Source organism: Enhydra lutris, unplaced genomic scaffold, assembly GCF_002288905.1.
Source record: "Enhydra lutris kenyoni isolate GAN:26980312 unplaced genomic scaffold, ASM228890v2 scaffoldscaffold89, whole genome shotgun sequence".
NCBI lineage: Eukaryota > Metazoa > Chordata > Mammalia > Carnivora > Mustelidae > Enhydra > Enhydra lutris.
Window position 1 is genome coordinate 3,499,236 of NW_019154173.1, and position 15,936 is coordinate 3,515,171.

At 37.1% G+C, this 15,936-nt stretch overlaps 1 pseudogene; it reads left to right on the forward strand.

Moving 5' to 3' along the window:
* Positions 1-246: 246 nt before the first annotated feature.
* On the forward strand, positions 247-1,343 carry LOC111162146 (annotated as a pseudogene).
* The last annotated feature ends 14,593 nt before the right edge of the window (positions 1,344-15,936 follow it).

Sequence of the window (15,936 nt, forward strand, 5' to 3'; positions counted from 1 at the left end):
GCATGTTTTGCATGGCGCACTGGGTGTGGTGCATAAACAATGAATCCTGGAACACTGAAAAAATAAAATAAAATATTAAAAAATAAAGTGAGAATATAGATGAGGGGAAGGGCTGGAGAGTGTTGTGGATTGATATGTTTTGGGTGGGACTGATTTACCCATATCTACCAGTTTCCCATTATTTCCTCAACTAAAGCATGTCTAAAGAGCTCTTAACTGGTCAAGAATAATATCCAGCTTGTGTGGATGGAGAATTCATTCATGGTGACTGACTTCATCCTTCTTGGCATGGCAGACAACCCTCAGCTTGGAGTCCTGCTATTTGGAGTCTTCCTTATCATTTATATTGTCACTGTGTTGGGGAATCTAGGCCTGGTAATCCTGATCAGAGTCAGTCCCTGCCTCCATACTTCCATGCACTTTTTTTTCCTCTAACCTATCCCTTTTTTTTAAAGAGATTTTATTTATTTATTTGACAGACAGAGATCACAAGTAGGCAGAGAGTCAGGCAGAGAGAGAGAAGGAAGCAGTCTCCCCGCTGAGCAGAAAGCCCGATGTGGGGCTTGATCCCAGGACCCTGGGATCATCACCTGAGCTGAAGACAGAGGCTTTAACCCACTGAGCCACCCAGGCTCCCCTTTCCCTTCTTGATGTCTGTTTCTCTTGAATTACAATCCCAAAGACTTTAGCAAATTTGTTATCTAAATTGTAGGCCGTTTCTTTCCTTGGATGCATAACTCAAATGGGCTTGTTCATAGTCTTTGCCTCTGCTGAATGCAACCTTTTGGCTTCCATGCCTTATGACCACTATACTGCCACCTGTCACCCACTGCTCTCCCCTATCACCATGTCTAGAGTCTGTTGTCTTCTCATGATAGCAGGATGCTACTTTGGGGGATTAGTTAACATGGTTTCTGTGACAACTTCCATCACACAACTATCATTCTGTCAACCACGTGTCCTTCCCCACTTCTTCTGTGACATTCCTCCACTATTGGTACTGGCTTGCTCAGACCCCTGGGTCACCCAGATACTGGTTGTTGGCTGTGGGAGATTCACCCTGGTCACCTCCATTGTGGTGATCCTTGTCGCCTATGTGTCTGTCCTCATGACGATCCTGGGAATTCCTTCAGCTTCTGGCAAAGAAATGCTTTCTCTATGTGTGATTCCCACATGACTGCTGTTGACCTATATTATGGAACAACTATGTGTATTTAACTTGCAGCCCTCTCAACATGGATCCCAGGCAGGAAATCAGATGGTTTCAGTGTTTTATACAATGTTAATCACCATGTTAAATACTCTTAAGTTTGAGAAACCAGGAAGTGAAAGTTAAATATTGAAGCAGAGTCCTTAATCTTCCATTTTGTGTCTCAAGAATGTAACATGTTCTATGAAGACTTGCTTACAGTTCTAGTCACGGTGTTTTCCTTGCCTGCAAATGAAGCCTTGTTAAGAACAATTGAATTGCTCTGGCTAAGAGTTTAGAAGTAGTTGTTTAGATAAATAGCAACACAATAAGAAGTTATATGGCCAAAACAATGTGTATTTTCTGAAGCAACTGTCTGATAAGAAATGTTTTAAAAGAGGGAAATACGAGTGCAGATATGAATATGTCAATTTGAGTTGTGAACTGGTGTAACCCCAGTCATAAGTTTAAATAATTCCATGATAACAAGGTTAGAAAATAGTGTAATTTGACTATAAATTATAGAAGAAAATATAAATGGCAACTGAGATGCAAATACTTTTGTTTTACTATTCATGTCTTTATATGGAGGATTTACTTGGTATCCCTTAGGCTGAATTAAGTTCAGTCCATATCTTTCATCCTCATGAAAGGATGACTTTCAGAAGACTCCTGAATGTGTGTTTTCCAAATGCTGCACCATCACTACTGCTGTGAGGCTATAAAATGTGAGACTATATATTAATTCACATATGTAATTATTGAGATTTATAAGGGTAAATCTTAAAAAATAGTAATGCTAAGCCAAACAACAGATTGAGTTTGCTAATTAGAGTAGGATTTGAAAGATTCTTTGTAAGGGACAATGGACCATTGATTAGTGGAAACTCTAGGCCTAAATTATACCAATGATTTTTTGTGTGTGTGTGTAAATACTAAATGGACTATTGTATGCAAAATATAAACTAGCTAAGCCTATTGGTATTCCTGAATATATGACCAACAGACAACACAAGTGTGAGTAAAACCCCAATTAATTTATTAGTCCATGGCTAGCCCTCAGAACTTGAAAAGGTGCATGAAATTTGTGGATATTACTATCTTGCCTAAATATATTGAACAACAAGCTATCTATAAAAGCATATCATCCTATACCTGAAGACTATAAAAACTTATTATCTTACTTTTATAGTTGAGGAAGCCAAGGCTTAGAGAAGAGAAACTGAGCAAGATCAAACAACTAGTTAGGGGAAAAATAATCAAATTGGCTCTGGCTGCAAGGAAAAACAGAAAGAAGTATTTATTTATACCTAGGTCAGACACAATATTTGAGCCCTAAGGTAGCTTTGTTTCTGCCTCTATTCCCCAAAGCTTTCTAGCCTTAATAGCCATCTTCCAAAGACTGCTAAGCCCCAGTTGTGAGGCAGTGTGGTTTACTACCAAGTAAAACTAATCCTCTTAGAGCCCAGATCCTTATATCCAACTACCAGATAGAACCTCCCCTTGAAAAGTTCCTTAAGCGCTTCAAACTTAATGTTTAAAAACTGAACTCTTCTAACCCTGCTCTTCCTTTCCCCTTGTTTCCTATGTAAGTGAACAACACAACCCGGTTTCTTAAACCCAAAGCCTAAAGTTAGTCTTTGACACTTTCTCCCCCTTCAACTCCCTACATTCAATCAATCACCAAATCCTGCCAATTCTTCCTCCCAAATTCCTTTTGAAGTAGTTTATTCTTCACTGACACTGTCCTAGATCATGACATACTCCTTTCTTGCCTAGATTAGCAAAATAATCTTTTATCCTTTCTCTCTGAATCCACCCTGGATCCTATTAAATCTACTTTTTACATAACAACTATGGTAGTTTAAATGTAAATCCAACCAGACCAGCCTTCTACTCTCCACACTGATAAGATAAATTCCAAATTGTTATATTTGGCATGCAAAGCTCTCCATATCTTGTCTGTCCAAGTCCTATCCATTTTTTGAAGTCCAAGCTTAAATCCCATCTTTTCTGCGTAACTTTTCCTGATGTTTCAGATGGAAGTAGGGATTCATACCCTGGTTTCCCGTTGCACTTTGCACCTCCATTGTAACATTAATACACTTGGCCTTATGATAAAATCCTCTGAATTTTTTAGAATTTCTGTTTTGCTTACATACACTGAAAACTTTCAGAAGGATAGAGCCATATTTGGTTAATTTTTCATCTCCCAACCAAGGTTTAGCATAGAGTCTGGTACCTAGTAAAGGTTCAAAAAACATTAGTAGAGCTGAAATTCATTCACAACTAACCTTTTTACTTATCCAGGTCATTTTTTCCACAAAGTATTGTTATATCCTATTGTGTAATGGAAGAAAGGTAGAAAATTTTACCTCCTGGAGCATGGGCTTCTAGCTGAATCTCTTGTTTTTTGGAGGTTTTTGCTTGACATTCAATCCACAATAGAGAACCTGAATCTCTTCTTTATTGTCCGTTCAACTCTATACACCGAGGTGCTTGCCCTCTAAACACTTCTCCTCCCTGGATTTCTGTCCTTCTCTGGTAATGGGTCCAATCAAGCACATGGCAGATGCTTCCTGGAAGAAAAACCATCCTATTTGTAGGATTCAAGGTTAAAGAGTTTCAGAATCAGAAATCAGAGGTAGAAGGGCTCACAAAGATCATTGAGAATAAGGGGTTTTAATTTTTTAAACATTGAAATTATTTCTTTAAGTGAATTCAAATGCAGAACAAAAATATATAAAACATCAAAGTAGGACAGACTTAGCTGAAATCAGTGTGAGTTGCCTATAACTCTAACTCCATTGCTAAGCACTCACCTCTACCTCTGTGAAGCACCTCTCTAGAACCTCAACAACAGTCTGGAAACACTAGGTTAATCAAAACTGCTCTTTTCACATATGAGGAAACAGTGTCCCCAAGGGAGAGCAACATTCTGAAAATCACTCAGTTTGTCAGTGGTAGAGGCAGATTTAGAATTCAGGTCTTCTGATTCATACCCCAGATTATCATCTCTCACCATATTTTCTTAGGCCCCTCTCAGGATTTGAGACGCTTAACACAGCTGAGAGGGTGGGATGAAATGGGCCTCATTAGACTAGACTGAACAGCACACATTGACTCAAGATCTATCTCCTTGGCAAGCAGCTATGTCTCCTACTCACTGAACTGCTCCAGCAAGAGTAGAGAGAGCTACAACTCCATCATCTTTCATAATTTCTATGTGAGAGATGGTGGACCCCAGGGGATACTAAAATACTTTAGTAATAGACAGTCCTTGCAGTTAGGACTGGCCAAATAATTTGTAGGTCCATGGCAAAATGTAAATGTGAAGTTCTGTATTCAAAAAGCAAAAAAGAGTGCCATTTAAGGTACTCAAATATAAAGTTTTCCCCTTTCTATTGCAGTCTCTCTCTCAATCTGTTATGATGCTTTCAATTTACTATGTAATATCACACCCTCTCAGGCACGGGATACTTGCAGGGCAAGTGCAGCCCTGCACAGGTGCCTGGTGATTCTATCCTGTGACTCAATGCACACGTGCATGGTCCCCTGGCTAGTTTCCTCCTCCCACAGACTGCTGGACAGATATATTGTACCTTGGTCAAGAGTCAATAAATCAAGCTAGGCATATCCCCTTCCCATGGGCCAGCTGCTCCAACCCATGGTGGACAAATGGCCACCATGGGTAAGGCAACCTCTGTACCAGGATGTGCTAGGTACCTGGGTCAGGGTGGACAACGGATCAGTCCTATTGAGTCATATGTCAAATGCACCATGGCAATACTACCCTGGGGTCAGGATGGCTATTATGGCAAACAACCTTGAAATGTTGTAGCGCATGCTGTCTAACCCCAGTATTCCCAAGGCTCTTGCTCAGTCTACTGAGAGTGAAAGTTTGTAGCAACCACTGGGCAAATTATTAAATTATTAAAAATTTAATACAGTGACATTAACCCCCAAGTACAAGGTCATTCTGAGCACTGTACTGTACCGTCATACTGAACACATGTCCATGAGTACAAGCTCTGAATCAGACTGCCATACTTTGAGACCCACCTCTCTCACTTCTGAACTCTTTGACCATAGACAAGTTACTTAAGTTTTCTATATCTCAGTTTCTTCACCTATACAATGGGGATGATAAGATTATCTATCTCCCAAGGTTGTTGTAAGATTTATATGAGGTAATGGCTTGTGCATTGGTCAGAATGGTGTTCAGATGTAGTATATATCCAGTAAGTTTTTATTTTTAAAGATTTCATTTATTTATTTGACAGAGAGATAGAGCACAAGTAGGCAGAGAGGCAGGCAGGGAGAGGGAGAAGCAGGCTCTCCGCTAAGCAGGGAGCCCAACATGGGGCTCGATCCCAGGATCCTGGGATCACGACCTGAGCTGAAGGCAGAGGCTTTAACCCACTGAGCCACCCAGGCGCCCCAGTAAGTTTTTTTTATTATCATTTTTTGCTCCTAGGATCCCACATTTTCCAGATATCCAATATAGGTACTGGGTTTTGTTTTCCCTGGATCTTCTGCAGGGCTCTGTTCCAAATGGTATTTACCCAGCTTGCAAAGCATGTAATCAGATTTGAGTCTCCAGTGACCTTTCCAGCTTAAGGGGAACTCCACTAGATTTGCACAAACTGAGAGAGCCCAGTTAGTTGTCACTGGCAGAATTTACAGTTTTTACTTCCACAAACTCAGGACCCATTGAAATCAGTGTTAGGTCTTAACACACAGTCTCAGGACTATCAAATTCAGCATTGGGGACCTCACATCTAGTTCTGCTGCTTCTCCCACAAGCTTTCAAGAAGGGAATATCCTCATTGTCTTATAAATAGTCATTCCTGGTTATTGGGTTAATGAGAAAGACTATCCAGGGTAATTTCTGGTGTCCCCATCTCAATTCTGCTGCCCTAAGGCCATCTGTTGGGGTCATGGATGTTTAATGGGGACTTGGATTCAGAACAAGATTTGAAGCCAGTGGAACCTAGGCCAGTCCTTCTAAAGGGAGCAAGACTTCTCCCAGTCGGGGGATGAGGGATCTTAAGCGCAGGAGAACCTGTAAGTTAAGGAAGTGACTCTGTCTCCTCAGGTGTTATAAGAAGATAATCATTGACCTCTTTCTGCATCTGCCACTCAAAGTTGCTAGAGAAGCTGAGCCTTGCTATCCAGGGAGCTCTCAGCACATCTTCACACCTGCCATCCTCAGCCTACACTCAGGATGCGCTGTAGTCAGTTTGACTTGGTGAGTGGGCTTCTCTAGCTATTCTTGCAGAGACCTGGTCAGGGGCAGTCCTGGAAGCTGGAACTAGCTGAGGCCCATCTCACATTGCACGAGTAGAGTTCAGGGACTCAGAGCATTAAGCAGTGACAGCAGAAGAGGCTGAGTCTATTTTGTACAATACTAAGAACAGGGCTAGGCTGGGATTAATGGAGAATAGAAATAAGCAAGTCCATCAATAAATATTTTATGAGTTCACATGCTGTGTACAAACCGATTCTAGGCAGTATAGAAGCATAGAGAAGAGAATGGGGAGAGAGGTGAGACATGCCAAAGGAAATAAAAGCCCTTCTCTTGGGGAGCATAAAATATAGGCCTCAGAGATGAAAATGTTTAAGCACTTACAGAAAAAAGTCAAATAGAAATGGGTTTTACTCTATGATATTTTCCTGAAAAGTGATATGTAAAATGAATTTCAAACTCAGTAAGGTCCCACTGACTTGTGTTTTAGCATTAGAGATAAGTTCCTACTTAAAAAAATGTATTCAATCAATTCAAACCAACAATAAAGGTGTTGATTTGTCTTCATTAAGAATTGCCACCTTTGATAAATTAAAAAAATTAAATAAAAAAAAGAATTGCCACCTTTTCCACATATGCTGGTTGACCCTGATAACTAATTCAATTATCTAAAATTACTTTTTTCCTAATTGTAAGAGAATTACATGCTAAGTATTGAGAAATTAGAAAATATGAAGAAGATAGAGAAATACATATCAGCACCTAGAGATAACTACTAACACTTTGGTGTACATACTTTTGGTCTTTTGCTTTTTAATACATGCATATGTGTCTATGCACATGTGTGTATAATTGTATTTGTAGTAAAATAATAACGTAATACTATTTTCTACCATATTCTTTTCACTTAAAACTATGTTAGAAAAAATATGCATGTCAAAAAGCATTCTTCCTCAAATCTAATGGTTCCATAAATATACTCTAGTGTATGGATGAACTCTCATGATTAATTGTTTTTTTAAGTTTTTATTTAAATTCCAGTTAGTTAACATACAGTGTAATATTCTTTTCAGGTATATAATATAAGGATTCAACACTTCCATACATCCCCTAGTGCTCATCACTAGGTACCCTCCTTAATCCCCATTACCTATTTCACCCATCCCTCATTATCTATTCATCAGTCAATGGACACTTTCCATAATTTGGCTATTGTAGATACTGCTGCTATAAGCACTGGGGTGCATATATCCCCTTGAACTGGTACTTTCGTATTCTTTGGGTAAATACCTAGAAGGATCATGGGGTGTAGTTCTACTTTTAAGTTTTTGAGGAATCTCCATCCTCTTTACCACAGTGGCTGCAACAGTTTGTATCCCCACCAACAGTGCAAGAGGGTTCCCCCTTTCTCTGAATCCTTGCCAACCCCTGTTATTTCTCGTGTTTTTTTATTTTGGCCATTCTGACAGGTGTGAGGTGATATCTCATCGTAGTTTTGATTTCCATTTCTCTGAGGATAAGTAATATTGAACATCTTCTCACATGTCTGTTTGCCATTTGGATGTCTTCTTTGGAAAAATTTCTGTTCATGTCTTCTTCCCATTTTTTAATTGAATTATTCCTTTTTTTGTATGTTGTTTTTATAAGTTCTTTATATATTTTGGATACTAACCCTTTATTAATATGTCATTTGCTAATACCTTCTCCTATTTGGAAGGTTGCCTTTTAGTTTTGTTGAATGTTTCCTTCACTGTGCAGAAGCTTTTTGCTTTGATGTAGTCCCAATAGTTTATTTTTGCTTTTGTTTCCCTTCCCTCAGGAGACATATCTAGAAAGAAGTTGCTGTGCCTGATGTCAAAGAGGTTATTGTCTGTGTTCCCTTCTAGGATTTTTCAGTTTCAGGTTAACAAGGAACTTTGAAAGGACTGATAGAGCATATAGCTAACAATAGCTTCTATCAATGTGCTTAAAGAAAGAAATAAAATACATAATTTGGAATCTGACTGGATTTTGTTAAATGCATAAATAGGAGGCCAGACTAAATGAAGTTACCAGGAAAAATTAACTCCTATGATCAAATCTCATGTGAACACAAAGGCCTTAAATGAAACTTCCATTTGAATGAGTAGAGAAAAGAAAGGGCTGATGTTCTGAGAGAATTTACCAGACATTTTCCCTCAGATTTTGGAGTTTAATGTGCATAATATCTTGGTGTAGAGCAATAAAACTGTCCCGTGCCAACTCAGTGAGTGTCCATCCCATAGATAGAGGTGGGAAAGCAGAAAAGAGTCCTAATTCTGTGACCTAGGCTGAGAGCAATCAAGAGGGAGGCCAGAGTAAGAAGGACTTGTGCTTGCCCTGGAGCCAAGAACCTTCTGAGGATGATGAGGATGATGAATATTTATGGATGCAGTGCAGGGAATTAAAGGCTTTCAAGTCACAGAGAAGGAGGAAAGCATACCAGCTCCACCAAAGGAGGAATATCACAGAAGTGGTCCATAGTGGAAGTTGCAGAACAGAAGGTAGAATGTACGGACTGGTAAAGACACTGGAGTTGATGGTCCCCCTGGTGCTTGGAGAACAGGTTGGACAAGACCCTGGCCATGTGCACAGTGAATGGAGAAATCTAAGCAGGACAGAGAGATAAATGGGGACAACCCCAATGAAGATGACTAGCCAGTTTCCCTACTACAGCAATAGTACAGAAGAGTATGAGTAGTCCAAAGAAAAGGGCTAAAAATAAAGTTAAACCTGAGGAGTGTCGGTTATTCTTAGAAGGAACTTTGCCAGCACACTGGAATTTCTTTCCATAACTCCCAAAAGTCATCTGGGACAGACTTCCTAAGGTACAAACTCAGGGATCTGATACATATTTTCGTTCAGCCCTCTAGTTTCAACTCCTAATAATAATCTGGGTTGTCATAAAATCAGGATAGACAATTTACAGTTATCCCAAGGAGTAAGACCAATCACATCATTTAAAATTCATTTAAAACAATGTTTAATTAACATAATATTTAATTCTACTTTAATTATTTTATGAACCCACATATTGCTTTAGGGATTTAGTAAAATTAGAAAAAAATAATATGTCATAACATGGACCATGCTGGGAATCATTAGTCTAAACCATTTGAATAAGTGGCTATTTCCATTCTACTTGATAATTGCCAGCATTGAAAACCCTACATCTACCTACCCTCCCTTCCACCTACCTCCAATAGGTATTCTCTTGAGTGTTGAGAGTTCTTTGGTTTGTCCAACAATATATACTTATTTTTAACTTGATCTTCTGATCAAGCCAAAGACAAAATCGCCTCAGTTTCCTCCTACATAACCCAGAGGTATTCACAGTTTCTTTCTGAATTGTTGTGGGAGCTCAATAATATAATGTTACACAAAAAGATATTTCATGAAAAAAAATTGCCGCTACTTACACTTAATGCCAGGCAGTAGGTCTTTATTTATTCAGTGGAGTAAATAAGAAGCAATAACAATGACCACTAACAGGAGAAAACTTTGGAAAACTTTGCAACTCAGTTTTATGAAAAAGATCCAGTGGGCAGAGGAATTAAAATACTTCTTAACTAGAGGATATGACCTCCACTTCCTTACTCACAAGACACAAATACCACGTGTAATATCTTTCAACATTAAGCCTGTGATGTTCTAGTCTCAGGCTCCAGGAGTACAAGCAAGGCATTTTCCAAACCATACAGCTCATGTGAGTGGGAAATCCCAAGCAGGGAGAAGCAAGGTCTTGGATAAGATGTTGCTACTCCTTTTTACCTGATTGGAGATGATAGTAGCAAGGTAGTAGCCGAAGGGAGAGCATAGCTTCAAACCAGGAAAAATAATGAATCATTCTTTCTTCAAAGGTCATATATGATTTCCCATGTCCAGTGGCTAAATGGGGACTTTGTTTTTTCTATTTCAATAGAGAAAGGATAATTTCACTAGTCATTTTCTTATCTTTTTTTTCTCTGACGTCACTTTTCCCTCATTTCTGTCTTCTGTTTCTCATATAGAAATAATATAGTGGAAAGAGCAGGGGTTTTGAATCTAGACAGACTTAATATTTAAACTTCTTGAAGTCTTGGTTTTTTTGAAGCTAACTGCCTTCCAATCCTTTTTGTCTGTTTCCTGATCCCTTTACCACTTCTCTTTCTCATGAATTTCCTTTGTGTCAAGGTCCATGTTAATTCCTTTAACGATCAGTTTATTGACAAGGATGTGGAGAAATTGGAAACTTCATAAACTTCTGGTGCAAATGTAAAAATGGTGTAGTCATTGTGAAAAATAATTTCTCAATAGGTTAAACATAGAGTTACCATATGACCCAGCATTTGCACTTCTAAGTCACACAGAAAAATGAAAATATATGTCCACACAAAACTTATAAATGTAGTTTCATAGAAACATTATCTATAATAGACAAAAATCTAAATCTCCATCAGTACATAAAAATATGTACTGATACATGTTACAGTATAGATGAACCCTGAAAGCATCATACTAAATGAAAGGAGCCAGATACAGAAGGATGTATATTGTACAATTCCACTTATATGAAATGTCCACAATAGGTATATCTATAGACACAGAAAGTAGATTCATTGCTGCCAGTGGGAGAGATGGAATTGGGATTGATATATGTATACAAGTTTTCTTTTTTGGGGTGGTAAGAATGTACTAAAAGTATATTGTGGTGATAGTTGCACAACAGTGAGTATACTAAAAATCAATGAATTGTACACTTTAAATGAGTGCATTATATGACATATATGACATTATATGACATTAAATGACATTATATGACATTTGAGTTATAACTTTAAATCTGTTAATAAGAACTGTCTCATTGTCACTCTTATCAGTCAGTGACAATATGTATCAAGTCACTATGACTGGAATAATAAAGATTTTTCCTTAAAACTATGGTTGGGGGCGCCTGGGTGGCTCAGTGGGTTAAAGCCTCTGCCTTCAGCTCAGGTCATGATCCCAGGTCCTGGGATCGAGCCCCACATCGGGCTCTCTGCTCGGCAGGGAGCCTGCTTCCTCCTCTCTCTCTCTCTGCCTGCCTCTCTGCCTACTTGTGATCTCTCTCTCTGTCAAATAAATAAAATCTTTAAAAAAAATAAAAAATAAAACTATGGTTGGGTGAGCATTTCAGAAGGATAGATATCTACACAAAATTACTTTCTAGTTTGTTGGTAGGAAAGAATCTATTCATATCATGAACCAAATTCAGGTATGTATGAGTTTATAGTCTGCATTCCTTATCTCTTATACTCTTAACTCTAAATTTTACTAAGCACAATTATCAAATAAATCATTAAAATTAGTCTGGAAATCAATCAGTATAATTTACTACATTAACAGAAAAAATTTACTGTATTAACAGAAATTGAAAAGGCACTTGTTGTGATGAACACTGGGTGTTGTATGTAAGTGATGAATCACTACATTCTGCTCCAGAATCAAATATTACACTTTATGTTAACTAACTGGAATTTAAATAAAGACTTGGGGAAAAAAAGGAAAAAAACGAAAAGGCAATCCATAGAATGAGAGAAAAAAATTGCAAATTGTATGTCTGATAAGGGTCTCATCTAAATATCCAGAATATATAAAGATATATGAGATGCATCACTCTACAATCACTAGGTTGTTTATAATTAAACAGACATAAAATAATGAGTAATGGTAAGAATATGGAGACATCGGAATTCTCATACCTTGCTAATGGGATATAAAATGGTTCCAATTTATATCCACTTTGGAAAACAGTCTGGCAGTATCTCAAAAGTTTCAACAGAATTATGATATAAACCAGGAATTCTACTCCTAGGTATATATCTAAGATAATTCAAAACATACATCTGCACATAAACTCATTCATGAAAGTTCATAGCAGTTTTATTCATGGACATAATAGCCAAAATGCAGAAATGGTTCAAATGTCAATCAAATGATGGATAGGTAAACAAAATATGGAATATCCATATAATAGAATATTATTTGGTAATAAAAAATGAAGTACTGTTATGTGCTATAACATAGATGAATCTCGAAATCATTATACTAAAGAAAAGAAGCCAGCCACAGAAGACGATGTATTTCTATGATTCCATTTAAATGAAATGTCCAGAATAGAGACAAAAATTATATTAGTGGTTTTCTGGGGCTGGGGAGAGTAGAATCAGGAGTAACTACTAATGGCTACAAGGATTTTGGGGATGGATGATGAAAATATTCTAAAAACTATTTGTGATGCTGTTTGCATAACTCTGATAATATAGTAAAAATCATTGAATTGTACAATTTAAATAGCTGAGTTGTATCTAAATATGTGAATTTTATCTATATAAAGTTGCTTATTTGGGGGCACCTGGGTGGTTCGTTTGGTTAAGCATCCGCTTTTGGCTCAGTTCATGATCTGAGTCCTGGCATTTAGCCCTGGTATTGGGAAGGGGGGCACTGTTCAGCAGGGAGTCTGCTTTTCCCTTTCCCTCTGCCCCTCCCTCCACTTATGCTCACACATGCGCTCTCTCTCTCTCTGAAATAAATAAATAAAATCTTAAAAAATAATGTTGTTATTTTTAAAAAGGAGCAGTCTCTCTAGTTCTGACTAGGTGTTATTACAGTGTCCTTTTAGAAGCCATGGGAAGACTCCCTGAGACTGACATTTCTAACCAGAAAGAAATAATGGAATGTTTGCTTCATAAAAGTGAATTCTACTTTTAAACAAATTCTATCTTTGCTTCATATGATACAAAGTAAATTTAAAAATTATTTTTAAATACCACATGCATGTGATAAAGAATTTTTGAATGGTAGTGTTATACAGTTAAACATTTCTCTCTCACCCACCAGTCTCTAGTCCTCCATTTTCCCTTCAAAGGGGCAACTAACTATTCTTATGCACTTTGTTCAGCCTTGTATGTTATAAATACATAAAAACATGCCTTTAGAAAAACATAAAAAAGCCAAGTTTATTTGTGAAACAAGGAAATAAAGGCTTACTTCTCTCTAAAAAAAAAAAAAAGAAAAAAAAAGAAAAAAGAAAAACATAAAAACTTCACTGTACACACTGTTCTGCACCTTAATGTTTTCACTTAAAATTATACTTTTGAGAATGTTCTTTATCAGCTATTTCAGTTATCTATACAGGCATAGGAGAAAACTTCAAAAGAGTGACAAAAAATAATAACAACGATTTATCATGATCATGGATTTGGGGCTGACTGAACTCCAATAGGCAGTCTGCACTCAAGATCCCTTATATGGTTGCTTTCAGATGGTGATTTGGGGTAGAATAGTTTTCTATCTCAAGGCTTCATCATTTCTAAGTCTGACATGGGGGGACAAAGACTGATTCCTCCTCAGGTATATGTCCTTCCCTCTCTGTCTGTGTCTCTGTCTCTGTCCCTCTTTTTCCACTCTTCTCTTCCTTCTCCTCCACCCCCCCATTATGTTGGCTTCATGGCAGACAGACTTCATGCATGGTGACTGAGTGCTCCTACAGCAATTGTTTTGAGGAAAACCAGCAGAAGCTACATGACCTTTTCTGACCTAGCTTCTGAAGTCATGAGCCATCATTTCTTTTTTTTTAATTTTTTATTATGTTATGTTAGTTACCATACAGTATGTCATTAGTTTTTGATGTATTGTTCCAAGATTCATTGTTTACATATAACACCCAGTGCTCCATGCAATACATGCCCTCCTTAATACCCGCCATCAGGCCAACCCATCCCCCCACTACCTCCCCTCTAAAACTTTCAGTTTGTTTCTCAGAGTCCATAGTCTCTGATGGTTCATCTCCCCCTCCGATTTCCCCCTCTTTATTTTTCCCTTCCTTCTTCTAATGTCCTTCATGCTATTCCTTATGCTCCACAAGTAAGTGAAACCATATGATAATTGACATTCTCTGCTTGACTTATTTCAATCAATATAATCTCCTCCAGTTCCATCCATGTTGATGAAAAAGTTGGGTATTCATCCTTTTTGATGGCTGAGTAATATTCCATTATATATATATGGACCATATCTTCTTTACCCATTTGTCTGTTGAAGGGCATCTTGGCTCTTTTCACAGTTTAGCTATTGTGGACATTGCTGCTATGAACATTGAGGTGCATATGGCCCTTCTTTTCACTACATCTGTATCTTTGGGGTAAATACCCAGTAGATGCATCGTCATTTCCACTGCATTCTATTCATCAAAGCAGTCCCCAAATCCCAGCTAGGTTGAAACAGTGGTAGCACACATTTTGAGTCTTTTGTCTGGAGTGTCAAGAATTTTTGAACATGTATTCAATCCACCACATCAAATGATGTAGCAATATCTCATTCTTTGATTAATGACTACATGGTATTTTGTAGCATGAATGCACAGTAATAGAATCAGTTCCCTATTAATAGATATTTAAGTTGTTTTCCATCTTTTGCTACTGCAATAAATACTTTTGCATGTAAACCTTTGAAAATATGTGTAGTATATCCGCAAGATTAATTCATCAAACCAGAGTTGCTGGGCAAAAAAAAACCCCCAAACCCCCCCAAAAATAACAAAAAAAAAAAACTTCAAAGAATTTACACATCTACCAACAATATATGTGGGTTATTTTTCACATGTTTTTGTCCATGTACTGTATTATCAAGCCTCTTAATATTGGTTTTACAGTTGTCATATTTAAAGACATTTTTTGTTTTCTGTGAATTGTTGTTTGTTTTCTTTTTCCCATTTTCAAATTAGGTTGTTTTTCCTTTTCTTGAGGACTGATAGAAACTTTTTAAATGTTAAGGAAATCAGCCCTTGTGATAGGTGTTGCAAATATTTCCCTCAGTTTTTTATTTTAAAGTTTGATTAGAGTAGAGTTTTTCCCTGTATAGAAATCTTATAAGTTTTTCTGTTGTTTTATTATACAAATGTAAAATGTTTACTATTATAATTTTATTATATTATTGTTATTTTTGAAATAAGTTTTTGTTTCATTGATTTTTGTAATGTTTTTTCTGTTTTCAATTTTGTTGGCTTTTGCTTGTGTCTTTACTATTTCTATCTTTATGCTTGCTTTAGATTTATTTTACTCTTCTGTTTTTAGTTTCTTGTGGTGGGAGCTTATATTATTGATTTGAGACTTTTCCATTGTGTAAAAATTAACATTTATGCTATAAATTTCCACCTAATACTCTACTAGCTGGCTCCTACAAATTTTGATATAGTCTATTTTATTTCATTCATTTCAATATACCTCTTTGACCAATGAATTATTTAGAAGGGTATTGTTTAGTTTTCCAGTGTTTGAGTAATTTTCTGTTACTTTTATGATTTTTTCCTATATTGATTCCATTATGGTTAAAGAATATATCTGTATGATTTCAATTATTTTAAATTTGTTGATATCACTTTTATGGCCCATGATATGGTCTATTTTGGTAAATGTCTGTTGGGCAGAGTATTCTATAAATGTCAGTTAGATTGCTATTCAGG